Here is a 21,217-nt window from a genome sequence, read left to right on the forward strand (position 1 = left end):
CCTTTGGCTTCCGGTTCCTACACGAGTAACTGTCGAAATCCAGCTTGTCTGTAGCTTCCATGCAGAGGGAAAAAAGCTGCCAGGTCTGCAGGAAGAAGAAGCCGGACGGAATCTAATCACTCTAATGTCTGATGTCGCCCTAAATCACCGGGGCCTGGACTCCTCAGCCCGTCCTTTCAGGAGGCGAGAGGGTTGGGGGGACGGTGGGGAGGAGGGGAGAGGCTTCTCATGACTCCTTCCATATTGTCATTATTCCAACTGGATATGAGCTATTGCACTTACCGGCTCCGGCCACAGCGCCGTCTGCTCCCGCCCGTCATTGGTTGCCGGGACACCTCCTGCGCCGGCTCCCATTGGACGCCCCGGAGGTGGGTGGGCGGGGGAAACTCTCCCCATCCTCCCTCTGGCGGAGCGAGTAAATGTAAAGTCTCTTTTTCTCGGCTTATTATCCCAGCGACTCCGGGTTTTGGCGTCTGCCTGCGAGAGCGAGTGTGTGTGTGTATGTGGACATTTGTTGGAGGATAAAAAAGAGAGGGAGGAGAGAAGAGAAGCATTTCTTCTTCCCCCCCATATCCCTGCTCCTCGCCACTCCATCCTTCCTCCCCTTTTTTTCTCGGAGCCCGGACGGACCCCCCCCCCCATCGTCCCCCTTTACCCCCCTCAAGCCACCTGGACCATCCCCGGGACCCTTAAACTCTCCTCACTTCTGTCCCACTATCATCCAAAGAAGGTAAGACTTCTTTTTTTTTTTTTGCCACGTGTTTTCTCCCAAGAACTTGTACCTCCGTTCTCTCGCCTGGACTTTCCTCCGCCTCGGGCTCAGAAGTGAATCAAAGAGAACCATCCCCTTCTGCGAGGTCAACCCCATCATCTACTTCCTGTGATTGCTCTGATAACTTATCTCTCCATCCGTGCATCTGGTGTTTTTCTATCTCTGGAGCCGCCGGGCGTTAGTTGACAAAAGAGCTGTTGTTCCTCCTTCGCGACCAGAACCGTTTCTAAAATTGATCTTATCCACTGTTTACGTTTTTTTTTTTTCTTAGCCTCCTTTTCTATTTATAGACGCCGTCGGAGCCGGAGGCACGTGCTCTCGCTGTAGGCCACTGATAAACGCCGGACCCGGTCGGAGAGAACACATGACGGTGCACAAAAGTCTAATGGCTTTTTACAAGGCATTGACTCGCTTGATTGAATCACGCCACTTTTACCTATTTAGCTCGTGAAGCATTTACTGGCAACGGGGCGAGAGGAGAGAGAAAGAAAAACTGCTTAGTCCTCCGGTCGACATCCTGTACGAGCACCAGGAAGGGGAGTGTTGTGTTGTGCGATATTCCTGAGAGAGTTTGGACTTAAGTGCTCAAGACGTCAATACTGTTCAACAACCCTTTTTTTTTTTTTTTTTTTAAAGCTCTCCACAAACACCGGTTTTATACGTCACTAAAGAACTTTCAAACGTCAGGTAAAAACACTATTGAGAACAAGGAAATTGGAGAGATTTTTGAAGCCGTTATCCTGATATAATTTTTTGAAAATCTGCCTTACTCAGTATGGATTACATTTCATCGAAATTTTGTCATTTTTTTTAATCTTCATTGGGGACGCAATTCACTTATTGATCGTTTTTTTGGAGGTTTTTCAGCTCGTCGTGTGGCTTCTAACGGCCGATGCATCCAAAAATAGCGAATAAACAAACACAAAAGACTACAAATCATTTAAAAGCAATACATTCAATGTGACTTTGGTGTAAAAATTTTAGATTAAACTTGATTTTTAAGAGTTACTGAAAAAGATTTCTTAGCCATGACGACACAAGGAATGTGTTGGTTCGACACGACAGCTGATTTCAAAACTTTTACCGAAGAAAAGTTGTTTAAACATGAGGTTATGAGGTCGATCAATACTTTTTATTTTCATTCAAAAGTTTATATGATACGGTAATGTTGCCGCACAAGCAGAAAGTCCTTTGGTTTCTTAATTCTGATTCTATATAAAAACCTTTAGGTGCAATACTGGATTACATTTTTGTTTTTTTAATACATGAAATATAAAAATAAAAGGAATATCTAAAAATGAAATGATGATAATTGTCTGTACTTTATTAAAATAAGTATTCCATGAAATAAAATAAAAAATTTAAACAAGGAAAAAACAAACAATTATGTATATTAATTTAAAAAAATCATAGGATAATGAAATTTATACATTTTATGAGCATAAGTAATAAGAATGTTCAATTTAAGTTGTAGTTTAAAACATCGTATACGTGCATATCCTGAAAAAGACAGATATTTTTAAAGTTTTATACATGTAATTTTCAAGCTACCACTAGGGGCCAGTATAGTCACTAGTCAAGTTGTGATTGGTGCAGTCAGTTATCACAACAAAATGGATAACAAAATAAAATGTCAAAACTCTAAAAATTAAATTGAACCCAAAATTATTCTATAACATTCTGCTGAAACACGAAGTGCTACGAACAGGCTTTAGCATTACATTTACCTCAACAACTTATAACGTTTCTAAAAATGTAAACAAACATCCACGCATGCACGCAAGTCACACAAAGAGCAAATTATAATTTAATGAAAACAGCCACATGCTTTTAACGCACATTACATTTTTTGCATCAGTGCTCTGTGGAATATATATATGTTAAAAGCTACCATGAGTTATTCATGAGCTTTGCTTGCAGAGACTTGAAGCATAAACATGTTGAAATGATGGCAAAAATAACATTATATTTGTACTTTTTTCAGACACAATTTCCTTTTAAAATGTTTAGTACAATGAGTCACATACGTTCTTTAAAATGGTCTGGATATAATCACCAGTTAATGATAACGAGTATCTAAATTTAAACCTAAACTTATATCTTTATTCAATTTTTCATCAGGGTATTTACATACATTATCTCTTGGCATTTGTTTACTGTCAACAGCTCTGAAAAAAAGAAATGTATTATAAAAATTGATCATCTAATGGGGCAGAAAGTAGCAAATAAAAAAAACAAGTGCTTGAGCCAAAAGCAATAGCTCTTAGCCAGTCTGGCTACATGGAAACCATGTGACCCAAATAAAGAAAGAAGAAAAAAAGTTCACCGATTAAAATGTATGAGATACTTCTGTTGGAACCAAATCTATCTTCTTGTTTGGAATTAAAATAGTACAGAATCTGATTAATTTCAGGACACAATTTTTAGTTTCACTAAAAATGAACCCACAAACTATAGCTATATATATATATATATATATATATATATATATATATATGTCACAGTACAGATTGAAATCCAGTAGGATCTGCAATCCTTACTGGAAACTGAACTGAACTACTAGTACTGAACTGTCCTGCTACTGAACTGGGATCTTAATATTTATATGGGTTAGGGTTTGATGTTTTCCGAATTCTCTCCGATTAGAATTGGAGATTGTCTTGTTTGTTCCCATTTGCCCTAGTAGAGATTGGAATTCCAATATTCGGATCCCAATACCATAGTAGGATTCCTCATCTCTCCTAGTAGAGATTGGAATTCACTAGTATAATATGGAATCCTCCTAGAACAGATTGGAATTCCAATATTCAGATCCCAGTTCAGTAGTAGAATTCCAATCTGTACTAGTAGGATTCCGGATCCTACTGGATTCCAATCTGTGCTTTGACATATATATTACAAGACACTGAGTATTTTATCTTTACCTTTAATTATCAGACGCTTGGTAAGAAATTATTCCGACCATTTCTACGTCTCGCCAAATCGTTTTCTTTTTCTTTTTTTTTACTGAAATTCTCCGATTAGTCTCATATTTCCGACATGTTCACGGAGCCGGTACCTCGAGCCAACTCTCCACAAGCAGCTGGCCTTTTGTGCCTTGAGTCCTTTCTAGCAGATCCGGATCTCACGCTGGTCTGGCGCAGCCTGCAGAGAATGCTGGGAGTTTCCCGGGTAGAGACTGGCGCAGTGTGGAAAAGGCCACTGGCTTGTCATCTTCAGTCGCCGTTGCAGAGGGATGGAGTGGAGGTGGATTGGATGGGGGGTTGACCGTGTCGGGAGGTTGGACCGAAAGCATCCCTTACAATTGACTTCTATTTCCCCCTTTAATGGTATCGGTCATAAATAATACAAATATGTTTTAATAAGTGGTTTTGTGAATCTGTATTATGAACAGGGGCTTTTACCAGGTAGTCCGTTCGGGCCCTATCAGGGGGAGTGTTAAATCAATTGTGATCATTGTGTAATCTGTATCGTTGCCAAACTAAGTCTAGAAAGAAAGAAAACCTCTGTGAGAGAATAAAAAAACGTTTATGGAAAACAACTTCGTAAAGAGATCAAGACAATATTTTCAGATCACGGAGCCGCATTCGTGGGCTAATAATAACCCGGTAACCTTTAGAGAAGGTCATAAAACACATCATTCCGTTTGATTAATATGCATTAATATGCTAAATGCCCCCAAAATATTGGTGTCTTAAGTGTTCTATCGCTGCATATTTTGTCAGAAATAGGTCAAAAGCTTTCATTTGAACCCTGAGACCAGGGTTCTTAGTTGGAAAACTAGTTGGAGAAGATTTGGCGATATTTGAGGGCGAGGGAAAGATTGTTCCTCAATCCTGGACTCCCTATATCGTTTGTCATGGTGACAAAAAAGAGCTGAGCCAAAAGGGCAAGGCTCTCAATTTACGAGGCGATATTTCTTGCTTCTTTCATCAACTTTGGGTAGTGACCGAAGAAACATGATCACAGATAAGAACGTGCAAATAAGCTTTCTCTGGACTGGACTCTCGCTTTGTGTATAAGGTGAGGATCTCAGTGAGAGACTCAGAGTAGAACCTCGGCTCCACCACAATGAGAGAGTTCAGTTGAGTTGACTCTAGGACCATCGAGAATGCCTACTGTTCGCCAGATCTTCGGAGCATGTCCAACTGGCATGAGACCATTGAAGGAAGGATGTCTTCCACTTGGCCTGAGGACACCTTGGTGTTCTCTCAGAAGACCTAGAGATTGCTAGGAATGTCTGAGATTTTTTGGTTCTACTGATACTCCATTTAGCTTAAGGAAAGGGTAACTGGATGGAACTATCGGTGTTTCTAGACGTATCTAACATGGTTTCCAATGAATGCCAGAAAAGTCAACCCCATTCCAGCCATCGTATTATGGCTGGACAGTTGTGAGGCCTTATGAAGAATCTTGTGTAATATCTCACACCGCATGTCTGACTGAAGTATCCCATGGGTGGATGAAGCTTCATGAAACAGTGTCCTAACTTTAAGAGCTCCATAGGTGGCGCCCTCATTGACGTTTCATCAAAGTACTTCAATAGATTCTAGGGGAGAGTATTAAGAGGTCAGAGAAGAATCTCATTGACAATGTGACGTTTCATCAGAATACTTCAATAGATTCTAGGGTAGAGGGGACAGTGCTAAATGGTCGGTGACGAAGCTATGATTGAAATAGTGATTGGCCAATGAAGCATCATGAAGCTTCATGAAACAGTGTCTTCAATTAAAGAGCGTCATAGGTGGTGCTCTCAGTGATGATGTGACGTTTCATCAGAATACTTCAATAGATTCTAGGGTAGAGGGGAAAGTGTTAAGAGGTCAGAGAAGAAGCTATGATTGAATGTAATGATGGGCCAATGAAGCATCTTGAAGCTTCGTGAAGCAGTGTCCTCAATTAAAGAGCGTCATAGGTAAGTAAGTAAGTAAGTCATTTTTATTTATATAGCGCTTTTCCAGACCAGGGTCACAAAGCGCTTAAACAATCAAAACAATATTCAATAAAGTACATACTTTAAAGATCAAGATAATACTGAGAACAACACAGGAGTTCCAGAAAATCAAGGAAAAGCCTGAACAAATAAAAATGTTTTAAGATGTTTCTTGAAAGAGTCAGTGGTGTTCTCGGTGATGATGTGTTGTTTCTTTCGAATACCCATTCAAAGAAAAAGTACTCCAGAGAACAAAGTGCTATACCGAGGGCTCTGAAAATAGGGATGATGTTTCATGAAGCTTTATGAACGCATTACTAGTGTCTAGTCTAAATAGTTGCTGCTACAAAAACACAACAATTACTACATGAAAAAAAATCATTTTGATAATGACTTACTGTTTCATACTACTTAAAGACCCCCCCCTTGATCCTCAAAATATGAATTTCAAGTCATTATCTGGGAAACGATACGAAAAAAGCCGGAGGAGCATAAATTACCGTGGACGGCTCAACTACACGCCTCATCTGAAGCGAAGGCCAACGACTAGTTTGTCCAGCGGGTGATGGATGGAGACGCACTCAAGGCGGGATCTTGACCGTGAGACCTGGAGGTCAACGTTAGCCCCTTTTTATTCTGAAGTGATGCTAATGTAGCAACCGAGGCGCTGACAATCCGGACGCGGACATTTTTCAGCCGAGAGCCCCGAAATGCACTTAAGGAAAATGGCACGGACTGTAACGTGCGCACCACTGGACGCTTCAACACCAACACACACTTGATTTGTAAGCAGTTCTCTGTCACCGCGCCGGGCAGTAAACTTAAAAGACAATCCACTCCGCCTCGTAATTCATAATGAAAGATGTCGGGGGGCGAAAGGGAAAGAAGGGGGGGATTGAGGAGGAGGGTGGCGTTGGGTCGCTGGAACTGAACACATTTCGAACCATTGCAGAGAATTATGATCAGCCCTTTTTTCTCTTCCCCGCAAAGCGCCTGAGCCTCTGTAATTTAAGACGGCGAAGGCGGGTCAGATCAATCAGAGAGGGCGGGTTTGGGGGCGCAAATGCCGCGGGGGCAGAAAAAAAAGGTGTAGCAGGGAACACAACGTCAACTTCCCGATGGGTGGTCACGAATAGGCAGATCCCCTCCCCGTGCTAACGCGGCTATTTTTATCCAGCGCTAATACGAGGGGGAGAGGAAAGAGCTCAAGTGGTGAGTTGATAAGAAAATGTTATTGTTGGCCCGGAGTGAAGAGCGCCGGGGCGACACCGCTCCGCATGCACGGAACATTGAAGTAGGATTTGTGGCTTTTTATCTGACAGATTAAAGTGTGAGGTGGTTATTTACGAGCACGGGGTGGAATTTCACATTCAACACGTGTCGGAACATTTTTTTTAACTACGAGTCTGTTCCAGCAACTCAAAGAGTGTCACTTGTCAATCCCCTACTGTACTACCTCGTGGTCAATATTTTCAAGAGGTTCAAAAGAGAGACATCTCAGAAGCTTCTTAGGTGGAAGGTGGAACTTTATTGAAATTGTTTTTCCAATTAGACACAGCAATACAGAACAAAGAGAAATAAAAAGAAAGAACAAGATGACACAATCTAAGTCTAAAGATAAGGAACATAAATCAAAGACAAATAAAAAAGACAAAGGATACAAAGATTGAAATAGAATAGAATTTCAAGATACCTCGCTCCACTCCTGCCCCCAAACTCAGAATTGTACAATCTAATATCCCTAGGACTGAATGAGTCCCTGAGTCTATTAGTTTTGCATGAATGAGTCCCTAAATCTATTCGTTTTTCTGTTCCATATAGAGCTCTTTACTCGATTTCACCAAAAAAGTAAATATTTTCAAGCTTCAAACTTGCTTATTTCCTGCATAAATTGATTATCTTGCTATCATATAAAAGGGGACCCCAACCTTTTTGCAATGTGCACCGGAAAATTTATTTTCACGGACCTGCGTTTAAAGCGTTAAAATGTGAAAATTAAAATTAAAACGTCAGATCTGCCAAAAAAAAAAGGTTGAGTTCATTAAGACTATATTTCAGCATAATAGTTTTTCCTGCATCAAGATTTAAGAGTTAAAGTTTTACAAAATGTTTGCTCGTTTTTCCTTTTCTTCCATCCATCCATCAATCTGTTTATCCAACATCTATCCACGCTTCCATCTATCTGTCTTTTCATCCATCCATCTGTATGTCTGTCCATCCATCTGTCAATAATTTTGATCCACCCATTCTTTTCAACCATCTAGGATCCATCCTTCCTCTTTACAGGACGTTTTTTGGTTGTTTTTTTAAAGTAAAATTTATTAAATTAAAAAAAAAATGTATGTTGTTACACACCATTTACACTTTTTCAAACCCCGATCCTTCGTTTTTTCTAACATATTAATAATGCAAGATCTCCACCCACCACTGGAAGCAAAGAGTTTTAAATAAAAAAAAAGAAAAATGAAAATAAACAAAACAAACACACTGGTTGCAAATCTCTTGAATTCAAAGTCAAAATGTAGTTTAGACTGTTTGAATATTATTTAAAATGTGAAACAACAGTGAGGTGAAATAATCGTTAGAAGTTCTTGTTATTGTTGTTTCTATAATTTAAATTAATAATAATTTAATACTTCAAATATCGTTTGATCTCCTGAAATGTATTTCGTTAATTTCTGCCTGCAAAAGCCATGGTCTCAAGTTAAGGCTAACAGGCTAACAGCTAACTCCTAGAGTTTGACGTGTAATTACAATAAACCTTAACAGCCCATAACGTATAAAAAAAAATTAAAATTGTAAATTAATTTGAAAAAAATCCTCTGACTTTCTTTGCTAGTCGATAGCAGTGCTAACTATCGTATTATTAAATGTATTAAATTACCTAAAAAGGTTCATTTTAATGGGAGTTTTTGTTGAGGGAGTGAAATCTTCTCTCATGTGTCTTTAACATAATGTCATTTAATCATAAGTGAGCAAATGTGGTATTTTCAAAAAGCCTCTTGAACCCACGATGATGAGGTGAAACGAAGGACGTCTGATCGAGGCTGAATTTTGATCTTTGCTAAGACCTCGGTGCTCTTGTATGATTTACGACCGCTTATGCAAAAGGGGGAGGGTGAGGCTTGTCGCCCCCGACCTTTACCATCACCTACATTACAGCATTTATAATTCATTTATTTACGTTCCTGCTCTCGGGTTACAATCGACGTTTATTTGAATGGTGTCGAATTTATTGTTTCTTTCACTGTGTTTTTTGAGATTAAGACGTTTGTCTTTTAATTCAAATTCATCTGCAAAACTTTTGTAGAAAGTGACAGAATTTTATATTAATTTACTTTATATTAATTTCGGAATTGATGTTGTACTGAAGCAGTCGTCAATATGTGCCTTTAGTTCAGAATAAATACGCACATATTTATTTAATTTAGTTTTAAAATAAATATAAAAGTAAAAATATTTTGGGTTTTTTCTGTTGATACTGTTTTTTAAACTAAAACATTTTGCTGACCAAGTTGAACGCTTTAAAACCTTTTCTTTAGCTGCAGTTATTCCTTTGTACAATAATAATATCAATAATAATAATAACAATAAGGCAGGAATTAGGATGTTAACAGATGCCATAGGTTTGGTAACGTACGTCAAGTGTAATTTGTTTTTAAAATATTTGTGTCCAAGACTAGTTGTAGGTTGGAATTCCACCATATTTTCTTTCCCACTAATCCCTCAAATTCTTCTTCAAACACATACAATGAACTGTTTTGTTATTTTAAAAGCAGTTTATTTCTCTGCCTTTAAACACATTTAAAACAGCCTCATGTTTGCTCATTTCTAATCTCGAAAACACATTTTCTTCAGTCTCTTATTTATTTATTTAGTCCTTTTTAAGAAGTTGCTTCACTTTGAATCCTTAGCTTTATTAAAGATGGCCTGACATGTTATCTGGTGAATAAAAAAAGGAACAACAATAAAATTACTTATACAATATATACAGTAATTCTACCAACAATTAACACAGCATACAAAATACCAGTTTTTTGGCATTAAATTAAGTGTATGTAATGTATTCAAATGAACACAAACTGTCAATTATTTGATGTCTTACTTTAGATTTTTTATGTTTTTAATTCAGGTAATATTAGACTTAGTAAATCACCCTCAATCTGTTGTGTTATCAGTTTTATCTTGACCTTTAAAGTAGATACTTTATTGAATATTGTTTTGATTGTTTAAGCGCTTTGTGACCCTGGTCTGGAAAAGCGCTATACAAATAAAAAAAATTACTTAGTCCAGCCCTCTGTGTACACTTAAAGCTAGTTAGCACATGCTAGTTAGCGAACATAAATCCGTCTTATCTCGTTGTAAAAGCTTTTTTTTCTTTTTTTTTAATATTTGCATCGAACCGAACTAAAAGTGTCTCTTGCACGACTTCCCTGGCGAGTCTAAAAGCGTGAGCGAAAGATTGGAGTCGCGCGTGGAAGTGGGTGGTATCGGCGGCGGCTCGTGTGGGCTAACAGAGCGGCGGTGTCAGGAATGTAACGGATATTCCAAAAGCTGGCACTTGCCGTTGCTTCTCGGGCGTTTGCCTCGATTAAAAAGCACACGGGAGTTTGTAAGCACGTGGTAGGTGTGAGCGAACGCCCTGACAGCTTAACATACTGATTATTCAAGCCTCTTAAGTCTAAGCCGCCGCACTCCAGTGACGAACGTCAACCGCCTCACTTTCTTTCTCTGCCTTTTTATTCCTCGTTTCCCAGAGAGGAAGGCATGTGGCAGTTAGCAGACCTGTTGTCTGGTTGCAGAGGGGGATCAGCGACACTGGCACTCAAACATTTCGGTGCCTTTATTTAGACTTAATCCGGCCAGCTGTGCTTGCAAGTTCTGACGCGGAGCCCGGCCAACGGTAGCCGCTCAGGGCCGGACTAAACCCCCAGCGACGGGGGGACCCGCCCACCTGGAGGGTCATAAGAGCAGAAATGCAAAACATTGGTTTAACAAGTTATGTCAGAAATGCAAGATAAGTTGAGTTATTTTCCGTAGACATTCCAGGGAAGACAGGAGCCGATATCAACTCGTACGCAGACGATATACTAGTGTTCCTAGCAGGACTCTTTGGGCTTGAAATGCCCGGATAAACACACTGCTCTTGAGCAAGACGATGGAAGATGCTATTTAAACTGACGCTATATAACTGCGTAAAGTCATTTTCTTGACAAACTATCTATTTTTTTTCCAAAAAAAGAATGAACGCATTGTTACCCAAATAATATTTTTAAGCTTAGTTTATAGTTCCAAAAAAACATGTTAATTAATAATTCCTTATTAAAAACAAAAGTAAAATAAATAAATCACATAAAACATAATTTATAATTTGAAAAATATCTGTAATTTGATTCCCAAAACGAAAATATATCGGTGTTTAATAATGATTCTGGTTTTGGGCAGTTAAAAATGCCCAACCCTTAATAACCCTTGCGTTATATCAGGGTCAGGGTGACCAGAAAGTCCAAAAACAAATTTTTCAGTGGTATTCCTTGTTATCTCAGGGTCAAGGTGACCCGAAGGCCCCAAAACAAATGTATTTTAGGTATCCCTTGTGTTGTCTCTGGGTCAAGGTGAACGACATCCATGGTTTTAATGAATACATATGCAGTGGTTGAGGTTTTTGACCTTAACCCAGAGATAACACAAGGGTTTAATGACATGTCATATCTTATGTCTCTTTTTTAAGTTCTTAATAATAAAATGCATAATGTATTAGAATGATCAATTATCAAATCAGTATATTAATGAAAATGTTTTTTTTAAAGGCAAAAGTTCAAGACAAAACAATGTAATTTAATATCGTTTTTTTTTGTTAATATTGTTTTTGCTTACATGCTCAAAATATGTCTTTAATTGCACTATTTTAAGAAAATAAACCCTAGAGTTTTGATGTAAAAATATAATTTCACTTTGAATATTCAGATTATGCTTGAGCCCTAAATATAGAAACATTTGCATCATTTATAAAGTGAATATTCTCGCTCTACAAAACAAAAACATATCAGGAATTCAGCCTTGAGTTTTATTTCCTCAAGCTAAAATTACAAATTAAAATTACTTCGATAAATTTCAGTTTGTGTAAATAAACTAATTTGTTTGAACTGCTGACAGTTTCACTTTTATTGAAGGAATCCAATTTAATTTCACATTATTTAGTAAAGAGTTCATTTGATTTCTAACCACGTGGAGGTCATAAATGAAACATTCAGTGAATCGATACATTCCGTCTGAAAACCTTCGTCTGGTTTCATCGTAGATCATCGGGTCATGTTTTTCCGACTCCCCTCGTCCAGCTCAGGCTGAGGTGCAGCTGAACCGACAGACTGGCCTCAGCTGGAGGCCACTTATGGAGCCCACACCATAGTATAATACACACCTAATACTGGCTAATAATATGACTGCTCGAGAGCAAACACTGGTGTCACTTGGATTTTCTAGCTCAATAAATCGGAAAAATGTTAATTTATATAGTTTTTCTTTTTAAAGATTTAGTGATTTCATAATTAAGTATTTTATTTATTTTTGTATTTTTTGTTTCAAAACAGATTTAGACAAACAACCTCAAATATTTTTATGCAGCTAAAAAACCAACATAATGTTAAATTAAGTATAGTTTAAAACAGTCTGATGATATAAATCAAATAATACCAGGATTGAAATGAACAAATTACTTCAGTCAAGGGTTGCAGACACATGAGTGAGTGTCCACTAGAGGGCGCCTTTGAGAGCAGAATAGTTTAGGGATGTAAAATTGGAGATTTTTTGTGTGAAAGTGACTATTGAAACTGCAACATCTGATTCAAGAGTTTGCAAGACCCAGGGAACGAACGAGTGCCACTTATTGTTGACTCTGTGTTTGATTGAATCTGACTCATTAAACTTCTGGTTTTTAAGTAGTTTTAATTTCACAAGTCGACCTCGAAAACCTGACCTCGGATGAGCTGCCAAAGACTGATAATGATTAATGAAGAAAAGAAAGGATGGATGGATGGATAAAATGATGCATGGAAGATGGTTGGATGGTTGAAAGCATGAGGATCGATAATGGATGGATGAATGGATGGTAGGACAGATGGATGGATTGTTTTATTGATGGATGGAAGAGCAGGCAGCTGAATATATATATATGAATGGATGGATGGATAGATGGATGAACAGATGGACAAAGGAATAGGTGGATTAATGAATAGGTGGATGGATGGACAGACCAAGAACTGCATGGATGCATAAATAGATGAATGAACGGAGGTACAGATGAATAGACTGGACAGATAAATGACAGATGGATGGGTGGATTCTTGATGGATGAAAGAATGGGTGGATCAATAAATGGACAGATGGATGGATTAAGTGTGAACAGGCAGATGGATAGATAGATGAGTGGACGGAGGGATAGATGGATGCATAGATGGACGAAGGGAAAAGGTGGATTAATGAATAGACGGATGGATGGACAGACGGATGAATGGACCGAAAACTGAATGGATGAATAGACAGATGAATGGAGACAGAGATGAAAGGAAGAATGAAAAAGTAAGATGGATGGATGGATGGATGGATGGATGGATGGATGGATGGATGGATGGATGGATGGATGGATGGATGGATGGATGGATGGATGGATGGATGGATGGATGGATGGATGGATGGATGGATGGATGGATGGTTTGATGGATGGATGGATGGATGGATGGATGGATGGATGGATGGATGGATGGATGGATGGATGGATGGATGGATGGATGGATGGATGGATGGATGGATGGATGGATGGATGGATGGATGGATGGATGGATGGATGGATGAATGGACCGAAAACTGAATGGATGAATAGACAGATGAATGGAGACAGAGATGAAAGGAAGAATGAAAAAGTAAGATGGATGGATGGATGGATGGATGGATGGATGGATGGATGGATGGATGGATGGATGGATGGATGGATGGATGGATGGATGGATGGATGGATGGATGGATGGATGGATGGATGGATGGTTTGATGGATGGATGGATGGATGGATGGATGGATGGATGGATGGATGGATGGATGGATGGATGGATGGATGGATGGATGGATGGATGGATGGATGGATGGATGGATGGATGAATGGACTGAAAACTGAATGGATGAATAGACAGATGAATGGAGACAGAGATGAAAGGAAGAATGAAAAAGTAAGATGGATGGATGGATGGTTGGATGGATGGATGGATGGATGGATGGATGGATGGATGGATGGATGGATGGATGGATGGATGGATGGATGGATGGATGGATGGATGGATGGATGGATGGATGGATGGATGGATGGATGGACTGAAAACTGAATGGATGAATAGACAGATGAATGGAGACAGAGATGAAAGGAAGAATGAAAAAGTAAGATGGATGGATGGATGGATGGATGGATGGATGGATGGATGATGGATGGATGGATGGATGGATGGATGGATGGATGGATGGATGGATGGATGGTTGGATGGATGGATGGATGGATGGATGGATGGATGGATGGATGGATGGATGGATGGATGAATGGACTGAAAACTGAATGGATGAATAGACAGATGAATGGAGACAGAGATGAAAGGAAGAATGAAAAACTAAGATGGATGGATGGATGGATGGATGGATGGATGGATGGATGGATGGATGGATGGATGGATGGATGGATGGATGGATGGATGGATGGATGGATGGATGGATGGACATTTTTCAAGTAATTTAAGTGTTTTTTAATCCTACCTTGTTTTGATGATGAAAAAACCCTGAGATAAGGTCAGATCTAACATCTTGGTCCACAGACTATGATGTTTGCTGATGACACATGGACGTGTCTTGTAGTAGCTTGAAGATGACGTCATCATTTCATCCGTAACAACCGTCTCTCTGCGACACAAATAATAAGAAGCTTTTTCCAAAAGAAAAATCATATTTGCTGACTCAGCGTTTTTCGAGTTCGTGGTCCAAACCATAAATCCAAATCAGAACCGACGTCCACGGCTCGTGTTCCAGGTGTTCTCGCAGGTGAACATGAAGCATCTGCTGCTTCTCCTCCCTCCTCCTTTTTTTTTTTAAAAACACACCTTTATTTATTTCACGGAACAAACTGCCGACTCAGCGGGAACTCTTAAGCAGATGTAGCGACAGGACTCTGACGAACCCCCGGCTCCTCTGCTGCAGGTCTAAGTAAAGACGGGCTTTAAAATCCCATCAGCCTGCACCGTGAGCGTCGTCGTCTCCCACCGTCTTCACTAATCGCTCAAGTTTCCAGAGACCCCCCCCCCACACCCCCACACACCCCCTGCTGGGACACGTTTAAGGATTCCGTCATCGGTTTCCTGGATGAGCTGGACCTGGAGTCGTTCCAAAAAAATGTCACCTCCGTGAAACAAGATACTTTCTTTCTCTCTCCACCATGTCATGAATCTTTTAGAGGGTTCATGAAAGTGAGTCAGAGTTATTGTTCCGGACGTCATGTTGTGAAACCTTCCGACTCATGCTGTCCCTCCCATCGAGCAAGCTAAGCAGCTTCTATCTGCTTCAACCCCGGTGCTGCGTCTCAAATTGCGCACTTCTTTAAGTCACTGCTTTACACTTTTACTTATGCAGTGCTCAAATGTCAACAGTGTAGTACTGTCTCAAATCAAACTACTACACACTTAAAGTGTAATACTGTCTCAAATCAAACTACTACACACTTAAAGTGTATAACTGTCTCAAATCAAACTACTACACACTTAAAGTGTATAACTGTCTCAAATCAAACTACTACACACTTAAAGTGTAATACTGTCTCAAATCAAACTACTACACACTTACAGTGTAGTACTGTCTCAAATCAAACTACTACACACTTACAGTGTAATACTGTCTCAAATCAAACGACTACACACATAAAGTGTAATACTGTCTCAAATCAAACTACTATACACTTAAAGTGTAGTTCTGTCTCAAATCAAACTACTACACACTTACAGTGTAATACTGTCTCAAATCAAACTACTACACACTTACAGTGTAATACTGTCTCAAATCAAACTACTACATACTTACAGTGTAATACTGTCTCAAATCCAACTACTACACACTTACAGTGTAGTACTGTCTCAAATCAAACTACTACACACTTAAAGTGTAATACTGTCTCAAATCAAACTACTACACACTTACAGTGTAATACTGTCTCAAATCAAACTACTACACACTTAAAGTGTAGTTCTGTCTCAAATCAAACTACTACACACTTAAAGTGTAGTTCTGTCTCAAATCAAACTACTACACACTTACAGTGTAATACTGTCTCAAATCAAACTACTACACACTTACAGTGTAATACTGTCTCAAATCTAACTACTACACACTTACAGTGTAATACTGTCTCAGATCAAACTACTACACACTTACAGTGTAGTACTGTCTCAAATCAAACTACTACACACTTAAAGTGTAATACTGTCTCAAATCAAACTACTACACACTTACAGTGTAATACTGTCCCAAATCAAACTACTACACACTTACAGTGTAGTACTGTCTCAAATCAAACTACTACACACTTACAGTGTAATACTGTCTCAAATCAAACTACTACACACTTAAAGTGTAATACTGTCTTAAATCAAACTACTACACACTTACAATGTAGTACTGTCTCAAATCAAACTTCTACACACTTAAAGTGTAATACTGTCTCAAATCAAACTACTACACACTTACAGTGTAGTACTGTCTCAAATCAAACTACTACACACTTAAAGTGTAATACTGTCTCAAATCAAACTACTACACACTTAAAGTGTAATACTGTCTCAAATCAAACTACTACACACTTACAGTGTAATACTGTCTCAAATCAAACTACTACACACTTACAGTGTAATACTGTCTCAAATCAAACTACTACACACTTACAGTGTAATACTGTCTCAAATCAAACTACTACACACTTACAGTGTAGTACTGTCTCAAATCAAACTACTACACACTTACAGTGTAATACTGTCTCAAATCAAACTACTACACACTTACAGTGTAATACTGTCTAAAATCAAACTACTACACACTTACAGTGTAGTACTGTCTCAAATCAAACTACTACACACTTACAGTGTAATACTGTCTCAAATCAAACTACTACACACTTAAAGTGTAATACTGTCTCAAATCAAACTACTACACACTTACAGTGTAATACTGTCTCAAATCAAACTACTACACACTTACAGTGTAATACTGTCTCAAATCAAACTACTACACACTTACAGTGTAATACTGTCTCAAATCAAACTACTACACACTTACAGTGTAGTACTGTCTCAAATCAAACTACTACACACTTACAGTGTAGTACTGTCTCAAATCAAACTACTACACACTTACAGTGTAATACTGTCTCAAATCAAACTACTACACACTTACAGTGTAATACTGTCTCAAATCAAACTATTACACACTTACAGTGTAATACTGTCTCAAATCAAACTATTACACACTTACAGTGTAATACTGTCTCAAATCAAACTACTACACACTTACAATGTAGTACTGTCTCAAATCAAATATCTACACACTTAAAGTGTAATACTGTCTCAAATCAAACTACTACACACTTACAGTGTAGTACTGTCTCAAATCAAACTACTACACACTTACAGTGTAATACTGTCTCAAATCAAACTACTACACACTTACAGTGTAATACTGTCTCAAATCAAACTACTACACACTTAAAGTGTAATACTGTCTCAAATCAAACTACTACACACTTACAGTGTAATACTGTCTCAAATCAAACTACTACACACTTACAGTGTAGTACTGTCTCAAATCAAACTACTACACACTTAAAGTGTAATACTGTCTCAAATCAAACTACTACACACTTACAGTGTAATACTGTCTCAAATCAAACTACTACACACTTACAGTGTAGTACTGTCTCAAATCAAACTACTACACACTTACAGTGTAATACTGTCTCAAATCAAACTATTACATACTTACAGTGTAATACTGTCTCAAATCAAACTACTACACACTTACAGTGTAATACTGTCTCAAATCAAACTACTACACACTTACAGGGTAGTACTGTCTCAAATCAAACTACTACACACTTACAGTGTAGTACTGTCTCAAATCAAACTACTTCACACTTACAGTGTAGTACTGTCTCAAATCAAACTACTACACACTTACAGTGTAGTACTGTCTCAAATCAAACTACTACACACTTAAAGTGTAATACTGTCTCAAATCAAACTACTACACACTTACAGTGTAATACTGTCTCAAATCAAACTATTACATACTTACAGTGTAATACTGTCTCAAATCAAACTACTACACACTTACAGTGTAATACCGTCTCAAATCAAACTACTACACACTTACAGGGTAGTACTGTCTCAAATCAAACTACTACACACTTACAGTGTAGTACTGTCTCAAATCAAACTACTTCACACTTACAGTGTAGTACTGTCTCAAATCAAACTACTACACACTTACAGTGTAGTACTGTCTCAAATCAAACTACTACACACTTAAAGTGTAATACTGTCTCAAATCAAACTACTACACACTTACAGTGTAATACTGTCTCAAATCAAACTACTACACACTTACAGTGTAATACTGTCTAAAATCAAACTACTACACACTTACAGTGTAGTACTGTCTCAAATCAAACTACTACACACTTACAGTGTAGTACTGTCTCAAATCAAACTACTACACACTTACAGTGTAATACTGTCTCAAATCCAACTACTACACACTTACAGTGTAGTACTGTCTCAAATCAAAATTACTACACACTTAAAGTGTAATACTGTCTCAAATCAAACTACTACACACTTAAAGTGTAATACTGTCTCAAATCAAACTACTACACACTTACAGTGTAATACTGTCTCAAATCAAACTACTACACACTTAAAGTGTAATACTGTCTCAAATCAAACTACTACACACTTAAAGTGTAGTTCTGTCTCAAATCAAACTACTACACACTTACAGTGTAGTACTGTCTCAAATCAAACTACTACACACTTACAGTGTAATACTGTCTCAAATCAAACTACTACACACTTACAGTGTAATACTGTCTCAAATCAAACTACTACACACTTACAGTGTAATACTGTCTCAAATCAAACTACTACACACTTACAGTGTAGTACTCAAACTACTACACACTTAAAGTGTAATACTGTCTCAAATCAAACTACTACACACTTACAGTGTAATACTGTCTCAAATCAAACTACTACACACTTACAGTGTAATACTGTCTCAAATCAAACTACTACACACTTACAGTGTAGTACTGTCTCAAATCAAACTACTACACACTTACAGTGTAGTACTGTCTCAAATCAAACTACTACACACTTAAAGTGTAGTTCTGTCTCAAATCAAACTACTACACACTTACAGTGTAATACTGTCTCAAATGAAACTACTACACACTTACAGTGTAGTACTGTCTCAAATCAAACTACTACACACTTACGGTGTAATACTGTCTCAAATCAAACTACTACACACTTACAGTGTAGTACTGTCTCAAATCAAACTACTACACACTTACAGTGTAGTACTGTCTCAAATCAAACTACTACACACTTAAAGTGTAGTTCTGTCTCAAATCAAACTCTGCTGCTACACACTTACAGGAAATGACTCGACAAATTCTTCTTCTACTACTTTTTAACGTTTATTGCAACCAGTCGTTGAAACACTATCACCGACACTTTACAACACTTTACTCCAATTGAAAGAAGTTATTAAGTTGTGTTTCATTGTGTTATTATTATTGTTGTTGTGTTGTTTTGTAGTAAAACAAGTGTTTTCTTGAGACATTTACGTCGGTATCTGCTCCGAAGACACGTCGTCGGTGACGTAGCTTCAGTTTAGCTTCAGTTTAGCTTCAGTTTAGCTTCAGTTTAGCTTCATCTACGTTATTAAGATGGAAGACGTTGAGGGTGGAAAGTGTCCATCGATCCACACTCAATTTTATGGCTGTCCAAGTGCACCAATTAAATGCTCATTTCGCACTACATGTTCGCACACTGCTCATCAGATCGCACAAAATATTAAGTGTAAGTGCAGAAGTGTGTGATTTGGGACATACCCCTATATTCACGTAACACCCCGTAGCCCATGTGTTTACAACTTTTTTTTGCACCATGGTCTGGTTAGTGTAAAAAAAAATAGTTTGCGAATGTGTTTTTTTTTGTGTTTTTTTGGTCAAAATAAAACTCCTCTAAGACAATAATAATATATTTATAATGAACAACAATTTAATACTCTGAAGCAAATCATGACATTTTTATGTTTTTTAAAATAAAACATTATTTTAAGAAAAGTAAAAACCATGTATTATAACGAGATCATACTGTATTACTTACATGATAGTGGATAATATTATGTTATTATTATAGTTATTATTTATGTTTGTATTTCTCATACATGTTAACGTTAAGGCTGATATTTCATGAGCCATCTTTGTAACTCTTACATGTTGTACCTATGCTTCATTCGGTTGATTGAAGTTGTTAAAGGCCCAATCAGTTGAAATTTAATTAGGGTTTCTGTCACCCCCTAGCGTCGGAATAGTGTAACTACAATCCTGTATAGTCTCAGTTTTGCCGTTGGTCATTTTTCCATGTGTTCTTTGTATCAGATATTACATATTGTTGCTTTAATATAACGAGTCTGAATGAACATTAGAAGGTCATAATGAGGCTAAACATTCAACAAAAAGATGATTTTTACTTTATTTTTACTAAAGCTACAAACCACCAGGTCTTAACACAGGAAGGAACGATAAAGTTACAACACAAGCTGCACACGAGCATCTGCCGTCAAGGGCACGAGAAAGCTGACTAAGTTACACAAAGTAAAAAAAGGTGATGCATGACACCTGCAAAAAAAAAGAAAATCCTAACATAAATAAAATGTCAGACACTGGGGCAGGAAAAAGGTTGACGGTTTAAAATATTTTGCAGCTGCAAGATAAAACCGTTTTATCAAGGAAACTTCACGTTATAAAGTTTTTATCTTGGACTCAGCAGACACTTAAGGACATCTGGTATTTCTACTTCACAAGCCAGCTCGATGACGTCCTCTTTAAATGGAAAAAAAAAAGGTTTTATCTTATATTATTGTTCTAAACGGTTAAAAGACAAATTGGAAAAATTTCCCTGACAAACCTTTAAGGATTTAATTTTATCTTTTCATTTATTAACAACAATTTATTATTTATTGATTATTATTTATTCGACATCAAGTTAAGCTAAGCGATGGATGGATGGATGGATGGATGGATGGATGGATGGATGGATGGATGGATGGATGGATGGATGGATGGACGGATGGATTTATGGATGGATGGATGGATGGACGGACGGACGGACGGATGGATGGATGGATGGATGGATTTATGGATGGATGGATG

At 37.9% G+C, this 21,217-nt stretch overlaps 1 protein-coding gene across 4 annotated transcripts in view; it reads left to right on the forward strand.

The window, feature by feature from the left end:
- Positions 1–447: 447 nt before the first annotated feature.
- LOC148068079 (poly(rC)-binding protein 3) overlaps positions 448–21,217 on the forward strand; it is a 55,434-nt gene continuing 34,664 nt past the window's right edge. For all 4 annotated transcript variants that reach the window (XM_087803937.1, XM_087803936.1, XM_087803934.1 and 1 more), the window contains exon 1: positions 448–730. The gene's annotated coding sequence lies outside the window, so the exon portion shown is untranslated. The remainder of the gene's footprint in view (positions 731–21,217) is intronic.

The sequence above is a fragment of the Callionymus lyra genome, chromosome 12 (genome assembly GCF_982586985.1).
Source record: "Callionymus lyra chromosome 12, fCalLyr1.hap1.1, whole genome shotgun sequence".
NCBI lineage: Eukaryota > Metazoa > Chordata > Actinopteri > Syngnathiformes > Callionymidae > Callionymus > Callionymus lyra.